This window comes from Eublepharis macularius, chromosome 19, assembly GCF_028583425.1.
Source record: "Eublepharis macularius isolate TG4126 chromosome 19, MPM_Emac_v1.0, whole genome shotgun sequence".
NCBI classification, from domain to species: domain Eukaryota; kingdom Metazoa; phylum Chordata; class Lepidosauria; order Squamata; family Eublepharidae; genus Eublepharis; species Eublepharis macularius.
Window position 1 is genome coordinate 6,622,401 of NC_072808.1, and position 24,748 is coordinate 6,647,148.

The window sequence follows — 24,748 nt, forward strand, 5'->3', positions numbered from 1 at the left end:
AAATCTTCCAAACTGAAAAAAACCTGACCAATGAAGTTATGAGCAATCCTAAACAGCTTAGAATTAAATCCTGCGTTATATAATGTTGCTCAGTCTCAGAAACTTCCTTTAGAATTGCAGTCTTAATCTAGGAATAATCTGTTCTTAATAGCAACAGAGTGACTCTAGGTACGTACTGGAATTCTTACTATAAGCATGAAAGATTAACTCCCCCCCCCAATTTGATGATTATTTAATAAAACTCTTTTTAAAAAACAGTAAAGAGTCCAGGAGCACCTTGAAGACTAACCAACTTTACTGTAACATAAGCTTTCGAGAGCCACAGCTCTCTTCGTTGCCTGCACCCAATGAAGAGAGCTGTGGTTCTCGAAAGCTTATGCTACAGTAAAGCTGGTTATTCTTAAAGGTGCTACTGGACTCTTTACTATTTTGCTACTTACAGACTAACATGGCTAACTCCTCTGGATCTTTAAAAAAAAATGATAATGCTGACAAACTAAGGGTACAGTTCTAATCATTCTTACCAGAGAACAATTCCCGTTGGACACAGGGGGATTTTACTGTGCTTGGGATCATGCCGAAATGCTACGAAGAATCCTGTGGTACCTTACGGATAAATATATTTATTGTGGCAGGAGCTTGTATAGAACACTACTTTATCATATGCATGGCATGGATATCAATCGTATGCATGAGAGGGACACATGCAAGCGGCAGAAGGGGGGGGGGATAACGTGTTTCCAGGCTGAAATTAAACGACACAAGAACACATCCCTGAAAGCAGAAATACCACACACAATTCAGCCCGTTCAAGCGAACGTAACTGAATCACTCTGAGTCAAGCAGTCCACCAAAGCTAACAGGACTGGGCACGCTCAGCCCTCGCAGGACGGTGCTCCATCTGCATCAATAAACTAATGTTGTCTTGAAGGTTTTCCTCCACATGGCACCTAAGAAAATTTGTTTGCACAGATTTGGAGAAAGAAATTTAGTGTTCCCGTTTTCTTCTCAGGATTGGTAGACGAGGAAGCAGTTCTCTCTATTTAGATTTGTCATTCCTGGCAAGAATTAACATGGGGTGGGAGCTAAGTTTTTAACATTACGTCTTTTCGTCTGTTTTACACCTTATTTTGGCTGATTAAGTTTTAGAAGTGATATTAACTATATGGGTTCTCTGATAGAACTAAATAAAATCTCAGTTCAAAAAACCTGTGTTCAGACCAAGCCTGACTGGGTAGTTCTTGGTTCTTGAAGATAAAAGCCTTCCCCCCCCCAAAAAAGAATGGGGCAACTATTAAAATATTAAGCACAGTCTGAAACCTACAACTCTTATAGTCCAGACTTTTTAAAAACCTGCTTTATAAGTAGGTTTCCTACTGTGGAGCGTAAACCTCAGACTCCTCATCAGAAACATTACCAAGTCATCTGCACTTGTTCACAGAAAGTGTAACAGGAAAGAAGAAAAATAATTAGAAAGTGTTCATTTGATGTTAAGTCTGAGCGCCAGCTGTTATTTACAAGCCATATGGAACTGCAATTAACAATATTCTGGTAATACTGTAAAGCAATCTCTAGAACCAAGCATTTAAAATTTAAACATCTAGTTACAAAAACATAATCCAGATATGCATGTCTTATGGTAACTCCATAAATTTTTGTTACGGTTCCTGCAACACTCAATGCTGTTTGATGTAGAAACAATCCTTGTACATGTCTCCAAGCTTTCTAAATGTTAACAAAATTTCCAATGAGGGACTAAAGAATATGGTGTGTTAAATTTACTCCCTTACCAGAAACTTTAGATCTTACTTGAAGAAGGTCCTAATATTTAATAAGGAGCGGCTATACTGCTCCTTATTAAATAATAATTTCAGTCTATGGTTGGAGGGGAATAGAAGTTAAGCAAAAGTTAAGCAAAACTGAGACTGAAGACTTCCTATGTTTACAAAAGATAACATTGGGCTATAATAACACATAAATGTGGATTATGGGTCCAGATTCCTGGATATTATGCACTGATTATTCCTATCTATCGTGAGAGAGTCACCTCTACACTGGAAAGTCTGTGTATCATACCGGTTAGAATGATGGACTGGGATCTGGGACAGCCAGCTTTGCATCCCCACTCCGCCATGAAGCTTGCTGTGTGAACTTAGGCCGGCTACACCTTCTCTGCCTAACCTACCTCACAGGGTTGTGGAGAGAATAAAATGGAGAGAAAAAACGATGTAAGCCACTTTTGGTCCCCAATGGGGGAAAAGACAGGATATAAATAAACAAATCACACCTTCTAACAGTACAGTGACTAACCTATTTTATGATCATAAAGCTGCACAAAGGGGTCATACAGAGACAAGACCAGTCCTATAACTAGGGGACTCCCTAGATAGTAAAAAAAATGCATTTTAACAAGACCCTCCCCCACCCCAAAAATTTCAGTGAACACTGTGTGCATTCCAGGAGGGGGGGGAAATCACAGACAGCAGTTGAAAATCAGTTCAAGGGGAAGAAAGCAAAAGAGTAAGAAGGTGAAACCTTTGGAATTCTGATTCAGGATGGTGGGCGCAACCACAAAATGGCTGACACAGGAAATGATGCCAACCGCAAGATGTAAGGAAGTGAGGTTATGCATAACCCTAATAGTAACTCTTCAACATTTCGACAGAAGCTGTTTAATAGGCTGCCTTCTACAATGAACATATTCTTTAAAAACATTCCCTGCATATACACAGCTGACTTTTAGTCACACAATAAAAATCCTTGTGTTGCAGTGGCAGCTGCTGCCAAAGCAGCTTTTTTAAAAAACCTGCACAGCCAATTAGATCTCCATTGGCCAATCAGATGTCTCGATGGCCAAAAACCTCACCTGAACCTGCCTAATTCTAAACACACTTGGTGGGTACCACAAAAGGATTTGAAGGGCTCCACGGCACCCATGGGTGCCACACTGGAGACCCCAGGCTTAGAGTGTCCTGGAGGAAATGACTGGGGGCAGCATGGAAATTTCCCAATCATTTATCCCTACTGCAATTCCTTTTAAACCTCATCTGTACAGGATTAGCACTTACCCGAGTTTACCTGAATTGGAATTTAGGAGCACCCATACTCAAGGCTAGCAATAATCACATCAAATTACAGGCAGGGGGGATAGCACTAAGACACTTGCATGCACACAGAAAGGGATGGGGTAGGTGGCAGGAATAAATGATCCTACAACCTGCTTCCAATCCCTAAACCATGGTCCTTGATTATTTTTGCATCCAGGTATTGTATCAGACAGTTCTTTTGCTGCAGTGACCATTTTGACGGACAGGAAACTAGGAGGCTTTGTTATTCATAAACAGGGAGTCTTTTCTAATGGAAGTTTCTCCATGGCTTCACCCACAGAGAGTTTTCTCACATCCTAGCTTTCTACTTGCCTTTCTACGTTTTCCTCATCTTATCTCCAGGCTTCCTCAAACCACAATATGAGAAAGCAGAGAGAAACTATGAAGACACGGAAAAAGAATAAACGGAAAATGAGGATGTGAGGAACCTTGGGAGGAAAAAAATGCTGCAAGACTGCAGCAAATCCATGCAGAAAGTCTCAGGATAATTCCATCATTGACTGTTTTTTTACAAGCCAATCCAAACTGAATTCTTTTCTTCCTATGGATGTTGTGCTTCTATAGGTGCAGTTCAACTTTTTAAAATTCACATGCAAACTATTCATTTTTGATGTGCTTAAACAGATATTGCCAGAAGATTTGGCTCCAAAGATCAGAAAGAGACAAGTTTTAGCTAATTCCCCTGCTAACTCCCCAAACTGGTCTCTTTTGTACCATATCTCTGGCAACTTCCCTGTGAGCAAATTTGACTGTACAAATGCAGTGGACAGAATGCCAAAATAGGAGCCCGGTTCAACCCCCAAGTCAACCATGAAGTTCACTGAATGGCCCTGGGTAGCTCTCCCAGCATAAACTACCTCACATGGTAGTTGTAAAGATAAAAATAAGAATATTTTGAGTTATTCTAAGCCCTTTGTATTAACACAAGATAACAATTTTAATAAACAGAGGTGTGAAGGGTCCAGAAATTTTGAAGCCATGAAAAAAATGGAAGTTTTGGAAAAATTGAAATATATGCAATACTTACCTATAAAACAAACTTCTTTTACTCACTGCACAACAAAGTTTATCATTTGTCACTCACTCAACATACAAAATTGTACTATCTGGCATATTTCTGGAATTTACAAGTATAAACTTCTACCTTTACTATAAGAAAAAAATTAATACTTGAGAAAGTGTTGCAAACTGCTATATCCTCTGCTACCACACCACATGAATCGTTTATTTTTCCTACCTTTCAGATGGAAAAAATTTTCGAAGGTAGGAAACAAGCTATGTGCTAAATAACAAATTATACAACTTGGACACAGACTTTCAAGGAGACACAGTAGGTAAGGCTACCAGTATGTTTGGATATGAAGCCACACTTTAAAATGTTGAAAATTATGAGCTCTTTAACAATGTATTATTATTTATTATTAGACACATTATAGCATATTAATTGTTGTCAAAATAATTTACATTTAAAAACATTGAAAATGCCATATACGTTTACAGTGTAAGAGTGTTTTTGTTTTGCCAATTTTCCCAGTTTTGCCCCCAAACTTCCCAATTTTTCCAGTGGAAAAACTGAGAAAGTTCTCAGACTTTTTCATGCTTCACATTTGGAATGAGTAAAATGCTTTGTAGGAAAAAGTTCTTCTCATTCAGAAGAGAAAAGATTTCATATGATTTTTTTCCAGTGCTCCCGTAGATTTATCACTTTCTCTGTCAGAAAAAATATTGGGAAAAAGGCCTCAAAAACATTTCCCCCCCTGAATTTTTTCTTTTTTTCCCTCCAAACCTTTGCATATCTAGTAATAAATTACATGAATTCTATTTCATTTTTAAGCTAATAGTCCTCTTAATGAACCTAACACACTCACTGGTTTTGCTGTTGGCAATTGGACTCCACAATTTAGAATGAGATCAGGACTGTACTCCAAAGCAAAAACTAGAAGTTCCAAACTTGGTCTCACTCTTCTAGCAAAGCCAGAATGATCGTTCATGTATTTGCCAAGGCCGGGAGATATTCCAAGCACATTTTTACAAAACTAAGATAAAGGCTGAAGTTTAATCTTCTCCCAAAAATTTGATGAAAGGTTTGGCAGCTCCTCTTTTAATGCACAGTATAGTTTTGTACTCTCGAATCACTTCAATGCATTTGTCAAACAAATTATATTTAAGCTATATAGCCTAGAACTTGGACACATAAAACCAAAATAGTACTGAACTTTCATCCACCCCGTGCAAGGGTACCCTTGGCAGCCTCTTAACCATCCATTATAATCCAAAGCAATTTCTCTCTGTAGCAATTTAAAAGCTGTAAAAAATATAATGGCCGATGACAGGAGAAACAAACCACACCAGAAGTTATTGAACCTTGTAGGTTCTCTCAAGTGTCTCTATTGACATTTAAGTGTGAGTTATTGTGCCACAATATCATAAAATGTGCTCAGTGTTGCAGATATATTGTTATTTAAATGGCACCCAAAAAAAATCAGCTCCAAAGAAGTAGCAGCTACTACTTGCAAAAAGAGAAAGCTCTCTTATAACCTTGCTGTTGTGAAATAGAAATTTCAGTTACTTAATTTAGAGAATTGATACAAATGGGTTTTGCTCTGCTCAGTATTGTTCACTTGATTCACAAACACAAAACCCAACAGACCTCAAGCTCAGAATTATAGTTCCTCCCCAAGAAGTGCAATATGGATTTTATAAGTCTATTTATAAAAGAATTCATTTTACAGCTGATTATAAACTATTTTGTTCCATGTTAAAACACATGGTTATTCTTCTGTAGGGTTTGCCATCACAATAAATGGTACAGGTATAGAACCCCCACCTCAGAATTTGGAGAACTAGCAAGCTCCAAGTACCTTGCAGGGACTTCCGCCACAGGACACCCACTCCCAAACAGACACACCTCAAACATGCCCTACTGGCATGAAGAAAATTCTCTTATCTACTGTTCTAGAAATTGTGAATCAATCACATACTAACCCAGATTTTGCCACTACCCTACAAATGCCATACAGGTAGCCAAACATTCCCCCCCTACACAACACACACACACACACAGAGAAGTGTCACTACTTTCACATCAGACACCCCCTAAAGCTGCCATGCATTTATATCTCTACAGGCAAATAAAGCCCTCAATAAACTTATTAATGGATAAGAATATAGAGTTTTAACATTCATTCCATACAGGCGTTCGGAAAGGTTGCCCTCAAAAAACAGAATTAACTCTTAAGATTAACTTTAACCCTAGAGTTTTGCTTTATAGGACTAAGGCAGTCCAGGCCTTAACTCCAAACAAGGGAAAAAATATATCAGGCCCAGACCAGAACCATGTGACTTTAAAACAAGTCTTCGTAGAACAGCAAGAACATCAGTAGAATATCACCTTCATGTACACCCTTAGCTTTAACATCTATCACAGTTTTAAAAGTTCACAGCAAAGTCTGCATTAGATGATTTACAGTCACATCCTAGTGACTCAAGATGGGCCACTGTCTTAGAAGCATTAGCATTTAAATTGTGACAACTAGGCCTTACCATTAGCACTCTATTGAGATAAATAAGGGAAATTTATACCTCGTTTTGATGCAATTTCCATGCGTCTAGCTATAAATACCAGACACAAAAGGTGATCTTCTTGTCCAGAAGCTTTTTCTAAACCAGCCCAGTCCCCTATATTTCATATCACTGCTTGTCTGTGCTAACCAAAGCAGCTTCACATCAGAAACTAAGGGCTTATTGAAACATACTGGCAACTGAGAACGCCACAGTTACTGGATGAATTTTTGCCCGACTTCCTTTTTAACACTGCTCTGGGGAGCTGGATATTTGCACCTACATTCACATGGATATGGGAGTTATATTCACGTGAATATAGGAGAATCAGCCATGCTTCTCCACTGTTCCTATACTCTTCCTGCAACTGGGCAGACAGAAATCACAAAGTAGCAAGAGAAGCAAGCAAGAAAAAGAATCCATCTTGTGGACCCAAACCCTGGGTTCTGCGCAGGATGCAGCAACTGCATAAAAAAAAAAAAAATCAAGACCTTCTTCAATCAGTACTGGGGGAGGGGGGGAGGATGCGTATATAAAAATGAGCAGCTGATGCAGATGTATAAATGATGAAAATGGGAGAACCTGATGTTAGGAATGGTTTTGCAAAGTAACTTTTAAAAATACACTATAAACATTATATAGTAAATGTCATCAATATAGGTCAAACTAGTCTGCCAACAACTGAACCAGCAGCCTCGCACTCTCTTGCATCCTAAATATCTTTCACTTGAGCACAGTGTCCTTGAAGTCAGGAAGATTGCCATGTTCACCCACTGGCTTACCCATGGTGCTAATTCTAGCGTTCAGCTTCTATCTGTTCATCCTTTTATTATGCAAAAACTGTTCTGTTGGTTCTTCGGCAAACCACTGAAGGGCAAGGCTGGTAGCTGATGACATAACACTTTGCATAATGAGGAGGCGAATGAACTCTTCTTGATAGTGTACTCCAGATTCCACCTAGCTCTCTGATAATGCTCCCCACATATATAGGGGGAAAGAATCAGCTCAAGATTGCATGCCAAAGAGTGGAAGAGTGTAGAGTTTGTCAGAAAATATGTAAATGGCAGAGGATGAGAGTACAGAGTTGTATCCAAACACATGTGATATTATGCTTGTAGGAAACTGAACATGCATAATTATGTGTTAGAAGCAGAAAATAAGTTTATGGATGCTGAAAGGCAAAATGACACAAAGGGAGTAAAAATAAAAACACAAAATGAAGAAAATATGATGAGAGAACATGTCAAAAAGGAACCAAAAAAGAAACAGCATAAAATTCTCATGCAAGTGGTTTGATTTCTGAAAATATGATCTCATGTTCACTTATATTTCACTGAGACTAAAAGTATTCAGTATTTGTCCTTTACTGCACAAAAAAAATATAATCTCATTACAACATCTAGTTTTAAGCCTGTTCCAAGATGGATTTTTTTTCATCTTTTTTTTCAGTGATCCCCAAATCTCCCAGTTTTTCCATTAAAAAAAACTGAGAGGGGGAGCCTGCATAAATTCTTCTACCCCCCCCCCCCCCCGATTTTTGCATCCCTACTTGAACCTGTGGTTTAAACAAACGGACGTCAATTTTTTTTAGCATGTCCCAACTGTGATTAACAAAGTTTTCTCTGAAAATAAAGCAATACATATTGTAGCCAACTAGCCACAACCCCCGAATAAGAATCAACATTTGTTGATTTTTTTAAAAAATTGCTTGAAATACCTAAGCCTGATGAGGATCTTGTTGAAATCAGATCAAAGGACAGAGTCACAGAAACCATAATTCAGCTCATGCAAGGAAGAACAGGGGGCACAGAGATACTGAGGCAAAATACACAACAGTACACAATTCATATACAAAATTCTCCATTAAACTATATCAAACATTAAAAATATTTTCACTGAGAATCATTTTAATTTCTTTTTAAAATTAGACAATTAACGCATTTCCAAGATAAAGGCCCTATCTTTCATCTGCCTCAGAAGTTGGTGGGAGCCACAAAGGAGGGGCGAAGTGTTCAGGCACTGTATGGGAGCAGTCAGCCTCTTAAATGTACAGGTCCAAAACAGGACCAGAAATGGACAGCCTGTGAAGTTCTAGAGTGACGTGCTGCCTGTAGTTCATGCTAGGTAATGCATTCTGGACCAACTGAAGTTTCCAAACCAATTTCAAAGGCAACCCCACCCAGAGTGCGTTACAGTACCCAGGGCCTGGAGATGACAAGTGCAGAAATCTCTATGACCAAATTATGCTTTGGGTAGAATGGCTACAAGCAGGTAAATAGTCCAAAGCTGGCCAAAAGTGGATGTTATATACTACATATGAAGTCTTAGCATTGATGTGTAAATACAGACTTAACAGGAACCCCCTGCTCAGGGGGCATACAACCCCATGGAGCATAGACTGCTTCCCAATTCCAGTCATCACCAACCAGCTGTACCTCAGTCTTACCTAGCCTGTATTAGTTTATTGGCCTTCAAACAGCCAGGGTAGTGTAGCAGTTAATGCCCGATTAAGATATGGGAGATCAAGTTTTAATCCTACTCTGCCATGGCATCTTGCAGGGAGACCTTGGGCCAGTCACACACACGCAACCTTACCTACCTCACAGAGTTGTTGTGAGGATAAAACAGAGGAGACGATAACAATGTAAGTCACTAGTCCCCATTGGGGGAAAGGAAGTAAATGCATAAATAATCACATCCAAGCGATGGTCCAAAGCATCCACTTGAACCCAATGGAAAAGAGGCGCAGCGTCATGTGTCATGAGCATGATGACATTTCAGTCAATAATCCTAGCTCATGTAGAGTAGTAGTGTGGAACACTATGGCCCAACTTTCATAGCACAGAATAATACTTCCTAAGCTCCACTTGCTAGAAATATTCAACCGCTGGACCATAGTGCCCCAATCCCCACCCCAGCTAAATAGTGCAATTCCAGAAGGATATTGTGGTTGATGGTATCAAAAGCTGCTGGACGGTTCAGCTGAACAGGGAAGCACTGTGAAATTTACGGTTTCTCCTCAACCCTTTTTTGAAAAGAGTGGCTCCATCTTTTTCACTGACTTTGGTATGGCTAATTTCTTAATTGTATTATTTATTAAACAAAGCAGTGCTATTCTGGAGCGGGTCTTTATTGTTTTTACATTTTCAATGACTGTCTTATATTTTTGTACACCATTCTGAATTTCAGAAAGGTGGCAAAGGAAACATCTTAATTTAAACTTCCACATCCCTTGAGGTGGTGTACTGCCTCTATTAAGTTTGACGGCTACAAGAGGTATTTTCAGTGCAGCTGATAAAAAAAAAACATTTCTAGCTACCATGGGCTCATGCTTATCATAAAGCTGAACCAGGTCAAACAGAACTCCCAGACTCCGTACTACTACAGACAGAGAAATTGTAACCCCATCAATCAGAGGTAATATAGTGAAAGGAAGACCTCTGACTTGAAATGTTCCATTTCAGTCTGTTTGCCTTCATCCATCAAACCATAGCCTCCAGGCACTGGTTCAGAACAGAAATGACAGCTTCTGGGTGTTAAGGAAGAGAAATATAGAGCTGGGCGCCATCTGCATACTAATGGCACCTCATTCCAAAATCTCTCTCCCAGTAGCATCATAAAGGTATTAATTAAAATCTATGCTACTACCAAATCTTCTGGACTACCACCACACAACCCCCAAAAGGTCAAAATGGCATCCTCAACAGCCACCTTCTATATCAACCGGAACAAAACAAATGAAATCAGCAGAGAGCCAATTCCCCAACAGAATGCTGGAGACAATATAAAAGAAGAGTGACATCCTCCGTGTCAAGAGCTGCTGACAAATCCAATAAAAAAAGAAATGTGTTGCGCCCCTGCGTCCATCCCTATTCAAAAGATCTTCCACCATAGCGGGAAGGTCTCCCTCTGGCACCATAAACAGGCCAGAAGCCAAATTGGTACCAGTCAAGAAAGGGCAGGATCATACAGAAATGTCTAGAATTGCTCCACCAATACATGATGTATTAATATTTTGCAAAAAAAAAAAAAAAAAAAGGAAAAAAAAGGAAGAATAGATACAGATCGAAAGTCAGCCAGACTCTCTTTATATGAAGATGATTTCTCAGGAAGAGAACGAATCGCTGCCTCCTTAAGAGAATGCGGGGCTATCTCCTTTTTTATCAAGGCACTAGCTATTCTGACCAAAGGTGTTCCAAGTTGACTAAAGCTGGGTTAGTTACTGCTGCTTTCTGGTTCCTCCGTGACTGATTTGCTTACAAGCATCACCTGCACAAGAAAAAAAACCGTACATAAATAACGTATAATGGTCATACAATTCCAATTTTGGGGGGAGGGGGGTATTTATTTGTTCAAAATATACCAACCTGTAGCCAAAGGTTTTCTAGTGGAGAGGGGGAAGGAGAGCTTCTCTCATCCATGGTACATGAGATCCAACACAGTTTCTTTTTCTCAGTAATATAAGCTGCATTGTTGAGATCACACATTTAACATATTTTACAAACCCAGTGGACATTAATACCCCAATGCTACATTTTCATCTCAAACAAATAAGCTTCTACAACTGAAGGCCTATCTCCGTGTTGCTTTTCATTGCAGAATATTTGCCCTCAGTGCAGGGTTAGCATTCATCTGTAGATAACGTCTGCATTTTTGTTTAAATCTGGAACATTAAAAAAGAGACTACAGTAAAACAAACAGCAATTTGCCTAAATGTAATGTACAACAAAAGAATGATCTAATACATATTGTATACAAAATGCACTGGCACTGAATTAAAAAATCATGTATTCACTATATTTAATGTCCCCGAGCCTCTGGCTCCCACTCCTCTCAAATAATCAGTGCCCTCATCAATGATCTGAAGGGAAGTACACATACACAAGCCCGGGGGCTGGATCAGAAGATCACAGGTGCAACACTAACCCATACAAGTGGTTTGACAGGACATGCACCCAGAAACCAGCCTCCACATACTTGTGCCTTTAACTGGATCAGGGATGTCTGAAAGCAGACCTCAACATATGAGAATTATGGGTTGCTTGCTGTTTTCTTAAAACACTGTGAGATCAAATACGTACCTTTTGAAATGAGTCGGTAAATTCTTTTCCCATCAGTTTTTACTCCATGTATTCCAGGAACTATGCATTTTCTTATGCCTCGCTTCCTTTTTGTGATGTTGCCATTTATTTAGAGGCAGGAATGCATGCTGTCATGACAATGCTGAAGATTCAGTGTCAATAATACAAGTCTTCTTTACTCTTTGTTTGTAAGTTATCTGCAGCTAGCTTCCCTATTGCTTTGTATGCTTCAAATTCCAACAGTTTGTTGGCACAGATCGTCTAAAGCATAATTCAGACTTAAAAATTATTCCTTAAAAATTACACATTTAAATTTAAAGTATTTAATAAATTCAAAAACAAGATAGAGCTTATTTTTAAAAAGCCTCAGCCTCAGAAGTTTTTTACAGCTATAGCGTAAGACATGATTACTCACGCACTGTGCCTTAATATGAAACTGTAACAGTACAGTATTAGGACCAACGAAACCAGCACAGAATAGTGAACAAACTTTTAAATTCACCTAATCTCTTCTTCAGGCTGGCTTTAAGCAAAGCAAAACAACAAAAGGGGGAGGGAAGAGAAGGTTGCCAAGCCTAAGCTGAAGACTGTAACAATTTTAAGATGGAGTAGAGAAAACATGGAGTGTGTGCACAACAACTCAGAGAGGTACTTTTTGAAAGAATGACTGGTTTATGGTTACCCAGTGAACTTCTTGACTGGAATCTGAGTCGGGATTCTCAGTTCTGTTTTAGTCCTTTTCCCCACACTAGCTCTACAGTAGACTTAACAGGCCAATATGACCTTAAGCACATTCTAGTGGAAAAGATTGGGGAGTTGCTAACACTTATTCTCTCTGTTACAATGCACTAATTGTTTTGATTGTATTCAGTGTGAAAACATGAAGTATTTTAATTGGATGTGCCACTGCTTCGGTATCCTTACTGAAACGGTCAGTGTTCTTGTAGAGTGAAAACATAACAAGGCCAGAGATAGATCCGAATTACTCCTTGTTTTTAAAGCAGCCGTTGCATCTTTCCCTCAGTAGCTTTTGGCACAACTTGAAGTATTTTTTACACATAACGTATCCTCCTGTGGTTAAGAATGCAGCATTTATCATGTTGAGTTCCTCACAGAAATAGGACACAAATGTAATAAGTAAGAACAATTTCAACTTTTACCATTAAAGGAGTAAAAAAAAAAATCTGCAGTCTAAGTTAAACATATATATGATGCAGTGGTCATTATGTAAGCAAAACACAACTTTACTTTTCATTAGTCGGGAAAACACTTAAAATAGAGGTCTCCCCTTACAGACATGAACACGCATGGCTCATTCCTCTGGCCTTTGTCTCCCATAGTATGGGGGACACAACTGAAGTCAGAAAAACTGGGATACGGAGAAGTTCTCAGAAAGGCTTTCAGAAGCTTAGAATCAATTCAACCAATTCATAGTGACATTCTAAACTGGAGTTTGCAACACCAAAAGGATTATAAATGGGTTTAATCCCAATTTATAATCGCTGGTCGGGGCGGGTGGGTGAGTGGGTAGGAAAGACAAACTCCAACATGCCCAGCAGCCTGCATTCAAGATATCACAATGAACTGGATCTTGATACAAGGCTTCCGAAGCCCAGGAATGGGAAGGGGAGAAGAGAGATGAATATGTAAGCGCTGCTATAAACGGTTTGTTCCCCTTAGAGGTTTAAATCAATTCCCAGTCCACTTGGAACCACTGCTGTCAAAGGAGCCTACTTTTACACAACTGTTCATAGCAAACCTATCCACACCTACTCAGAAACAAGCCACACTGAACACAATGGTAGATATCTTCCAACGGAAGAGCCACTTAATTTAGAGAAAGACTCCAAACTTTTGCTCAGCCAAGTGATAGCATACATGCCAACAAAATTTATTTCTAGAGTTAACGTACATAGGATTGGACTGTTTCTTAAACATGTTCTTAACTCCAAAGGGCGTAAATCAAATGACACATCTGTAAAGTTTAGATACTTATACTAAAAGCATGCCGTTTCTAAAATGTGAAGGTGACTTAGCATACAGTTACGGAAATGCTGTGGAGGTTCACATTCTTAGGCTGTAACAGATTAAATCATTCTTATCACTACAATTTCAGAAATAAAACCAGGTTCTTCAGTCCATGAAGTATTTTATAGTCTTCAGAACAGGCATAGCTTTACATAAAGAGGAAACTACTTCAGATATAAAGTTCTCTCTCACAATGTTGATCTTGTAAAGAAGGATTAAAAAGAACAGTTAGAGAACAGGTCCTGAAAATCCTTGGGATAGCACAAAGGCAATATTCATCCTAGAGATGTCAAATTTCTGAGTATTTTGAAGCCATGGATCTCACCCTCACCCTTATTTTACTATCACACCTCAATTTATTTTACTCCTTTAACAACATAAAATGCATCATTTTGAATTTAGCATATAAAATGTACTATTTAGATATTCAGAATGTCAAAATGCCTTAACAGTGCAATCCTAAACAGAGTTACGCCCTTCTAAACCTGCTGAAGTCAATGGGCTTAGAAAGGAGCAATTCTGCTCAAGACTGCACTGTTATTTTTTTCCAGAAAGAAATCTGAAAATATATCCAATACTTGAGAGAGCTGCAAACTGCTGCATCTTATGCAGCCTTAGCACACGTATCTTGCTTTTTGCATTATGAGAAACAGGAGAAAATAATGGTTAAAATTAGAAAACACAGTTATAAACAAAACAAGGTATTATCTGAACAAAAACAGTCTCATACAGTCAGGAATAGGACTACCAGTGTATCTGGATATCAAATTACATTTAAAATACGTTTGAAAATATGTTGCCCACGGTCTACCTTGGAATCATTATCAAATACTGTTCACTGTTTTACACAAAAATCTTCATACTGCACATTCTGAGCGAGTGATGCTCTTACAAAGCTTTTTAACTCATTTCAAAAGAGAAAATATTTCATAGGGTTGTTTTTTTTAAGCGGTGAACTTCCTGTCAGAAAAACTGGGACGGAGAGAAGTCCTCAGGGAAAAAACAAAAGGCCGAGAACATTTCCCTTCTGAACTGTCCCCCATTTCCCCCCCAAAATCTTGCTATCTCTAGTTTATCCCCAACAGGACGTATTTTAAGTTTAAAGGACACGGTGTGGTCTCAGAAAGAGTGTATTTCACCCCTTTGTTTTTAAACCCTAACAAAAGTGGTGAGACTTCAGTATTTCACATGGTCCTTTCATGGGTATCTTGGATTTTGTCACTATGAGCACTGACTACTTTCCTATCCTTATTTTCAGGTACAAGAGTCTCTGGGCTAATGCCTGTTTCCAGAAGGTAATGCTAACTCACTATTGTTGGAGGGAACAGCCCAGGTCATTGTTCTCTGCTTAATGTTAATGATATCTTTTCAGCTCTGAATGAACCTTAATTAGAGTCAGACAGGTATAACAATCATTACACTCAGAGCTTGGCATTCGAAGGACTCCTTCAGGCTGTAACAACAGGACATGCTGCACCCTAATCCTATCACTTCCACATTCCTTCCCCTTGCCATTCTTTCTCTGCCTGTGTGTATATGCTATTAAGTCACCATCAACTTATGGCAACCCCTGCAAGGGGCTTTCAAGGCAAGTGAGAAGCAGAGGCAGTTCTCCAGTGCCTTCCTCCACAGAGACTTCCATGGTCGTTGCCCATCCAAGTACCAACCCTGCTTACCTTCTGAGATCAACCTATACCATGCTGCCTTCCCTCCCTTTGCATACTACTGACTGCTGCAGATCTCTCTCCTCTATGGTAGCAAAGGCTGAAATAGCAACTCACATGGCATTCACTCATCACAGCCTAGCTACGTTAATGGCTACTATGAGCCCCACCCCCACCCCAAAGAGCTCCCTGGGCAACTGCCTCTTTTGCAGGCATGGGTTGGGCCCCTACAGAGGCCACCACTGGGGGGCACTGGTAAAGGGAGAGGGCAGGACAGTGTAAGAAAGCATGCCAGAGCAGCTGGCTCCTCAGCTACTTCTTACCAATCAGTGCACCCTCACCCTTCCCTGAGCCATGACTCGGGTAATCTGTAAGGAAACTTGGGAGGGGCAGTTAGTCAGACATTCTGAACTTAGGTCTCCTCCCACGTGTGAGTGCAAGCTACACCCATTTTTCGCCAAGTTTAGTTCTCCCAAGACACTCTTTTCCCACCATCGTGTGCATCCTCTCCAGCCTCACGCTCCAAGTCCCCATGGTAGAGGGCTGTCAGGCAGATCCTCCAGCCATGTACCTACTTACATGGGTTCCTGAGCATACCGGCCAGAGGTTAGGGTGAGCAGGGAACGGGTCACCGGGAAGAAGGCTCGGCCACCACAGGGGCGCAAGCTGACTGGCTGCCACAGTAGTCGGCATCCTATGCTACGCCAGGAGGCTTGGGCCGGACATGGGGTGGAGGCGAGTTTTCCCCTACAATAGGGATCTATGGGCTACGTCATCATTTTTGTGGCTTAACTTTCCGGTGCTACAGGGTGTGTTCCGGTGCCCAGAACAGATTAGGGAGCAGACTAACTCATGCCCCGCCCCTCAGCCCACCTCCCAGCACAGGGACTAATGCCCCAGTTGCGCCGGGCTGCCGCACTGTCATGAGGGAGGGGGGTTATGAAGGCATAAGTCAAGGAAACGCAGATGCATTCAGGGTGCTTCCCCACCCACCCCCAACGATTGCGCTGCCTGTCTAATGAGAAATACTCATAGAAGAACTATCTGGGTTGTCTTTCAAATCAATTGAGTCTTAACAGACCTGATTCTCAAAGGTGCTTTGAAAGTGACGTCCTTTTGTTTTTTAAGAGCCATATACAAATCTCAAGGAAAATTTATGATAGCTTGTTTACGCTATGTTTCAGAAGCAATCATACAAAATGTTTTTTTTTTATTAGAGGTATTATGGATCATTCGGCCCATTATAGAAATGAGTAAGCATATGCCTATTTAACAAGCATATGCCTGTATCAACTACAGATACATAATTATGTATGAAATACCACGGATGTTCACAAATAATTCTGTGAATACATTAAAAATTAATTTCAAGTCGACTGAGTTATTTCCTCCTCCACAGAGTTACCTTAAAATCCATCAAGAATAGTCTTGTAACAAAGCTGTTTTCTAGGTTTTCCCAGTAGCTTTCAGCCATCCTGCAATCTCCTGAAACAATGTATCTTGTCTTTCGCAAAAGAACAGATACAAATACATCCATCTCAAAACAAAGAATGCAACTTCTACATTTTGCATGCTCTCATTGCCCTTACCAAGCACCAAAAGTAGTATTCAAGAGTGGTCATTCTGATCCTGAAATCAATAGCTGATTTCTCATCTTGCTGAGAAACAAAAGTGTTCAAGCCTTATGTAAGATTTAAGCCCTTAAGTTAAAAAAAAAAATGTAAACTAGCTACAAAACAAGAAAACGCTTAAGTTCTTAAACATTTACTCATTCTTTTGACAGGTATAGTAATATCACTAGTCATTTTCAGCTCAGTCGCTTAAATTACTGAAATACTTCTTTTAAGATACGAAAAGGGTTTTTATTAGTGCAGCAAATCAGGAATACAAACATTTTGTTACATATTTCAAATTAGCTCTGGACAGTTAATAAGCAGATCTGTCTGTTCAGGAAGTGTTCAGGCAGCACGCTGGGGAAGGCAATATGCGGCAACTAGATAAAAGTTACAATGCAAGAAAAAATTAATGGGTAAATGATAGTTACCAATTTGCCTGGTTGTAACTTAATTGGCTTCTATTTTACTGTGCGTAAACATTTTCATTATAAAAATCAGGATGTTCACATGAATAAACATTGCATGCGATTAGATAAAGTCTAGATTTTAGCAAAATGTTTGTCAATTTTCACAACAGTTGTGTTGCACGGATGGAGACTCACTGAAGCATGGGATTTGACTGAGGAATTAGATCGCTTATAGCTTAATCACAAACCCCGGACACTGCCACATCACCAATACTAGTCAAGTCCCACAAAGCTAGCCAGCATCCTTCATCTTCTCAGCGAGGAAACAGCAAAAGGATCCAACTGCAAAATCAGCACAGCAGCTACATAGACATCTACAGTGATACTGGCCACACTCACCAGAGGCAGAGCAGAATGCGAAAAATGGCTCTATGCCAGCCATCTATGGAAGCAGCCAACCAAATGCATAACAATGCAAGGAACACAAAGAGCACATCATGGGAAGGGATGCAGGAAATTGCTAGGAAATTGAGAGGACCATAGCAAGCTCAGTAAGAGTCCGGTAACTACCCCCCTCTGACTTAGGCAGAGGGCAACTGAATTCACTCCTGCTAACATCTTCCCTTTTGGCCAATGGATACGCTGGGGAGGAAGCATGCTTGCCCCAAACCTACCTCCTCTGCTCACTCAGCAGAGGAAACCCTCTCAGAAAGGCCAGGCCTCTCTCAAACAAAGGTTCAGGTCCAATAAGGGAAGAATGTCCTGATGATCAACCTCTAGCAAGGCAAGAAGAATAGACACTAGAACGCAACAAGAACGCACAAACCATTCACAGTTATTCTGTCATTTTCCCAATAGCTCTCCGGAGAAAAACATTCAGGGGGGGGGGAACTGGAGTGACGGGGTTCAAGCCAACCAAGGGAACAACTGGCAATAAAGCAAAACTTACCATCTGGTTTGGAAAAAAACAGAAAGAGGACTGAAATCCACACCTCACACACTGCAGACCAATCTTCTGTACAAACACCAAGACAGACAGACCACACATATGTATAGATAAAAACCGGGACATTTGGAATCCTCCATTGGCTCTAGTGCCAAAACCAGAACTATATACCAGACCAGAAAGACTACCAACCAAGATTGTGAGCAGAAGACTCAGCATGTCTGTGGACGGTGGTTCAAGTCCCTAACGGGGCTGGGTATCAAACAGCCCTCAAAGTCCAAGCCACAGCTGAAATTTTGCACATTCACACCCAAACACTTCAGATAGGCAGCGCATAGCTGACAGGCTGCTCATACTACACTACAAGACTCAGCTTGGTATAGTGGTCAGAGTGTCGGACTAGGATGTGGGAGGACCAGGTTCAAATCCCACTATGATATAGAAGCTCACTGGACTAGTCACACACACTCAGCCAAACCTACTTCACAGGGTTGTTGTAAGGAAAAGAGGATTATGTAAGCCATTTGGGGTCATCATTGGGGAGAAAGATGGGGTATAAACGAAGAGAATAAATTGGCTGCTCCGCACACCAATGTTTTGCTTAACACCATCCCATGAAGCCTGCCCTCAGCTGCTTTTGTGAGGTTCATTACCACCACCTGCTGCCATTCATCCCCGCAACACTTGCTCTGTGTCTCCCCTACCCATCATGCAGCCTGTGTGGTTTAAGAGAGAACAAGAGGACTGTACTGATTGGTTGCTCCAGACACCAATGGTTTGCTTAACGTTCTTCCATGACGCCCGCCTCTGCCTTGTCAAGGCACAACTGTGCAGATAGTCAAGGCAACTCTCTGTCTCCTCTGACTGGGAGTCCCATGCTGAAAGCAGCTGAGATTAGTAAAGGCAGGGGTCGGGTGTAAATTGGAATGGGGTTGACCATGGGGTGGGATTTGATCACTATCAAGCATTTAGAGAACAGCATCAGGAACAGTCCTCCAGTTTGCAAGATCAGAGCAAGTCTGTTAATGATAGGACGTTTTGGAGGTCTTTCGTTCATAGGGTGGCTGTAGGTCGGAGGCGACTTGACAGCACATAACACAACACATCAGGAACAGAGCTGTAACTGGATGGCAACTCAAAAGTATAAGACTCCTGTACTTTCAAAAGCTGCTCAAACAGAATGCAGAATCGCAGGGGCAGCTGACCTTATCACAGCTGCCGGTGAGAGGGACAACTCTGCTGACTGAATGGTCTGCCAAGCAGCTTCCACTGGTGCAGGAGCCACACGAGACCAAGGCAGTCGGCAATCCCCCAACACCACCATCAGATGCAAATCAATCGCTTCAGACGCCGGACACGTTGCTGGCTCAGAAGGTGGTTGGCACTGCAACGTGAATGGGATGAATCCTGGCCTCTACCCCTGTTGAAAGGCTGTCTGCAAACAGCTAAAAGAGAAGCAAGGACAGTAACGTTCCACAGCAGCAATGAACAATAAGTGGGCTTCAGCGCATGTGCTCTTCTAGTTCCCATACTTCCTCACCTCCCCCCATGGTTTTCTCACACTTTGGGCTGGATCCAGTGCAAAGTGTGCAGATCTTCCCTGTGCCCTCCCTCGACCACAGTCCTTATCAACCCCAAGAAAGCTCATTCCCAGGGTTGCAGAGTTCACACCGACTAACAGCCAGAAAGACCGGTGGGCCATGGTCAGGAAGGTGTGAAATTGCTCCCTTCTTTCTCTTCCAACACTGGGCTCTGCTGACAAAACAGTAAGCAGAAAGATTTCATCCATTTCTACCACCCTGCCGCAGCCTCTTCATCTATAACACCAGGAATAAACTTTCACGGAGTCAGAATGCTTGGGGTGGAAGTGGGGTGGGGCAGGGAAGATCTATAACTATCAATACCTTCTTCTGACAAATCACTGAATCTGATTCAACGGAATACTTACTTGCAGGGAATTACACCGGAACTCTGTCTGCAGTTCTTTTCTAGGCTGCTCCATAGGGCTCTTGTTCTGTAGGGCCAGCAGTACATACGGTTGGAATAGCTGGGATTTGGGCACCCTGCTTTCCCTACTGCGTAAGCAGTTAAACAGACATGACATCATACTGACAATATAGTCATGTTCTGCTAGCCTATCCTGGGGGAGAGGGGAGGCTTTGGGGCACTGTGCACACTTACTACCAGCAACTTTGAGGGGGAAGAATTGTTGATCCAAAACACAGTAAGTACACGTTTTGGGGCAGAAGAGGAAGAATGTGCAGTAGCTGATTATCTGAAGTAGCATATCCCCCTCCCTTACTTACCAATGTATGGTGCTTTTTCCATGCATCCACAGTCGGAGGAATAAGGGTCCAGATTGTTCCAAGGCAAATACCTGAAGGGTTCTAAACAGACCAGTGTTAGCAATACATTGTAAGGTGTTTGTTCTCATACTTGGCTGCTTGTGCAAAGTGCTCCCAAAGTGCTTGTGCAAAGTGCTCCCTTTTGTGCAAAGTGCTCCCTGCTTGTGCAAAGTACTCCCTCTAAATTTCTCATCACCAAAACCCTGCGCATTTTGTGTTCTAAATGTACACAATAGCTGAGGGTATTCTTTGGTGGTTACACAGTACTTTTCTGATAACGGGGGGGGGGAGGTGTGCTGCTAAAACAAGATGAATTTTTAAAAATTTAGTGGTAACTAAACTTTTAAAACTACTTGGTTTAAAATAAAATGTATATACCAATGTAGCAAATGTCTTAAAACTGACTCAAGATCTCCTTTTAAACAGATTGAATAACGGCTGCTTTTCATGAAATAAAGAATATAAGAGTGGGGGGGGGGGAATTAGACTTCTGAGTGTAATGACTTTATTCAAAGCACATAACATTCGGTACTTGTTACTATAGGCGTCTTCCTGGACTTAAGAACTAGTAAAGTCACAATATCTTGTGAACTTCCAAGATTTGTGTCAGGAATAGCTTTGAGAGCGGAGATTGGGGCAATGTTTTATGAAGCAAAGGCTTGGTGGAGAGAGCATTTAACTTAAAAATTAGGATTTTGAAATCAAACTTAGAATCAGGTCTGTTAAGAGTATGGAACGCCACAAAACCTTCCCAACAACACTGCTGACCACAAGGCGTTCAAACGGGCAAGCAAAAATCCCGTTTTGTACTTTGAGACAGCTAACTTAAACAGTTCGGCATTTTTATTGGAGGAGGGATACCAACAGAAAAAGAACATACGCTGCTTGCTCTAACCAACATGCTGTGATAATGAAGATTCCTCAACCATCTTTTGATTAACTTACTCAGTTCACTGCTTCTCATAGTTTTTATCATATCATGGGTGATGCCCAAACATGATAATTCGCATTCCAAATATTTATCCCAATTACTCGTATGATGATCTGACATAACTATGTATCATTGCTCCTATTTCAGACAATCAAATATAGGTTTATTAAGTACATTCACAAACTGGATAGCTGAACAAAGAAGCTCTCAGTAGCTTCTAAGACCATCAAATATAGTACCCTTTTGGACCACCTTTCAGGTTTGAGACTGCAAGGCAGTGTTCTGCAGTGGTTTCAATCTTACCTTGAAAGCAGGTATCAGAGTGTAATGCTGAGGGACTGTTGCTCTGCCCCTTGGCCTCTGGGGTTTCACGAGGATCTATCATCCCCAACGCTTTTCAATATCTATGTAATACTGCTAAGAAAGGTCATCTGGTGATTTGGCCTGAATTGCCAATATGTGGAGGACACTCAGTTCTATCTTGCACTTTCAGCAATACCAAGAAGACTGTGGAAACTATGAACAGGTGCCTGGAAGCAGTTTTGGGATGGATGAGGACGAACAAGCTGAAAATCCCCAACAAAATGAAGGTGCAACCGGTGTTGGGAGGTTGATCCTGGAATGAGGCCCTCTCCTGTTCTGGATGTGGTTGCACTCCCCCAAAAGGAGAAGGATCATAGCTTGGGAGTGCTCCTGCAGAGGTTGGCTAGAGGTGTCTTTCACTAGCTCTGGACAGAGAGACAGTTGCAGCCCTTCCTGGGCAGGAAAGATCCTGTCAGTTTGGTGGTGCATGACCTGGTAAGCATCTAGACTAGATTACAACAATGTGCTCCACATGGGGCTGTCCCTAAATACTACCCAAAAGCTACAGCTGGTATAGAATGCTGCAGTCTGAATGTTGCCTGGAATGACTAGTAGGGACCATATCACTCTAGTTTTGTTCCATAAAAACTCATATTGGCCCTTCTCTCTGTTTGTGCCGAGTTTGTATGTCTATATGTTTTTACTGCACTGTTAAATATTTTACACATACATGTTAAATTCTGTTTTAATGCATTTGTATGTTTCTGTAAGTAAACAAACACAAGAAACAAAGCACCGCTTTAAAAAAGTTTGACGATGCTTTCCAATGACATTTGAGAGTCAATTACATACAAACATTTCAGTTTTCTTCAGAATATCCATAATCCATGCTACCACAGCAAAATTTACCACATTCTTATAGTAAAAACTGTGCTCTTCTAGACAGATTAGTGTCCCACTTACAACAGTAAACAAACTCAGTGTATTATCCCCAAAATACAGCAATGGAATAAGGACTTTTATACAAAATGTTTGTCTCTCTCATGGAACCGTTGCACAGGCAAATACAACTGTAAAACAACTAGCGTAGGGCAAGTACCGTTTCTTATGTTTTCATTTGTTTTTTGGTACAACTGTTTCATAAAGTAGTCGTAGTAGCTGACTAAACAATAACATAGGAACCCATACAGGTTAATATCAGTTTGCAAAGCTGTGCCAACATGTACCTAAAGAGCTACATTGCAACAGTATCTTCTACCACACAAGAATTCTGTTTCTAATATTAAAGAGTTCAATAGCACCTTTAAGACTAACGAACTTTATCGTAGCATAAGAAACAGTTTCTTCATACCCTCCATGCATCTGACGCAGAGAACTGTGATTCTCCAAAGCCTATGCTACAATGAAGTTGGTTAGTCTTAAAGGTGCTACTGGACTCTTTACTATTTTGCAACTACCAACTAACACAACTAACTCCTCTGGATCTATGTTTTTTTTTTTTTTAAAAGCCCACTAATACCAAGCTTTGTGCGAAAGCCCTATGAGCTGTAGGATAGGAAACACCATTAAGAGTTCATAGCAAGGCGAGTTCCCGATACTGCAGAGATTGCAACTGAAGCACAGGGATACAAGTTGCTGGACTATCCGATTGAAAAACAAAGGTTTATGGAAGAGGATTTGTAAGAGAGAGATGAGCAGAAAGATAAAGGGGAGAATCAGGAGCGTGTTAAACTGGCACTCGGCTTCGGAGGTGGAAGGAAAAGCCTGCAGCATGGAAATCAGTATCTCACCTCCCACCACCACTGCCCCAGCCCAGATCAAGGCAACAGTGCAGGCGCCAAAGCTCCCCCTACGACATTTTACTCCCACGAAATTCAAAGGACTAACGTGGACACGGGTTTGAAACTAGGAATAGGAAGAAACGACAAGCGGAGCCTGTTTGTTAGGTGCGAGGAGCAAAAAGAACAAGAGTGGCGACTCCCTCCAGGGACTCATGGCGGGAAACCAGACCGCCCCCCCCCCCCAATATCTTGCATTCAATTCCACCTCAAAGGAATGCTACATACTCCAAGCCACTGGAGGCTGAGAGCGCAGCCATTGGCCTCTCTGAGCGTCAGTCAAACTCAGTTGCCCCACTCTCCCGCCTAATCCCCATTGTTCCATTGGCGGAAACGCCTGCCACTCCACGCATGTCCCCGAACCTCCGACTGCCTCAACCTTCGACCCGATACGCTGTCAGTCACTTCTCAGGGCCCCGCCCAAGTGACATTCCCCGCCCCCTTTTCCAACGGTACCTCACGAATCAGTCCCCCCCGAGACCACGCCCCCTTCCCCATAAGAATTAAAAAGCTCCCGGTAACGCGCTGCCCGTCGAGACCGTTTTCCGTGATCGCTCACCTGGAGAAAGTAACGGGGTCGAGACGGAACCAACTCCCCCTCCCTGGGTTGTACCCCCTCACAGCCGCCGCTTCTGCGCAACGCCCGCCAAAACAGCCGCCCAGGGCGCATGCGCCAATCCCTCCGCCCTTTCCCAGCTTCACGGCGCTGCTGTGAGGCGCACGCAACCGCCTTCCTGCGACGTGCGACACTTTTTGACGCATGCGCACACTTGTAGGTTACGCCTCGCTGTGTGCTATAGTGCCGGAAAGCAAGTTTTTGTCTAGTCAGAGCTGGCCTCGCCTTTCTACTCTACCCCACATCTTTACTAGCTCATAAGTGAGTGAAATATAAAACATTAACGTTAAGAAACGTTGGAGTTC

At 41.4% G+C, this 24,748-nt stretch overlaps 1 protein-coding gene across 1 annotated transcript in view; it reads right to left on the reverse strand.

Annotated features, from left to right (window-relative positions):
* CBX5 (chromobox 5) overlaps positions 1–24,484 on the reverse strand; it is a 59,154-nt gene extending 34,670 nt beyond the window's left edge. The window contains exon 1 of the mRNA XM_055003369.1: positions 24,387–24,484. The gene's annotated coding sequence lies outside the window, so the exon portion shown is untranslated. The remainder of the gene's footprint in view (positions 1–24,386) is intronic.
* Positions 24,485–24,748: the final 264 nt, after the last annotated feature.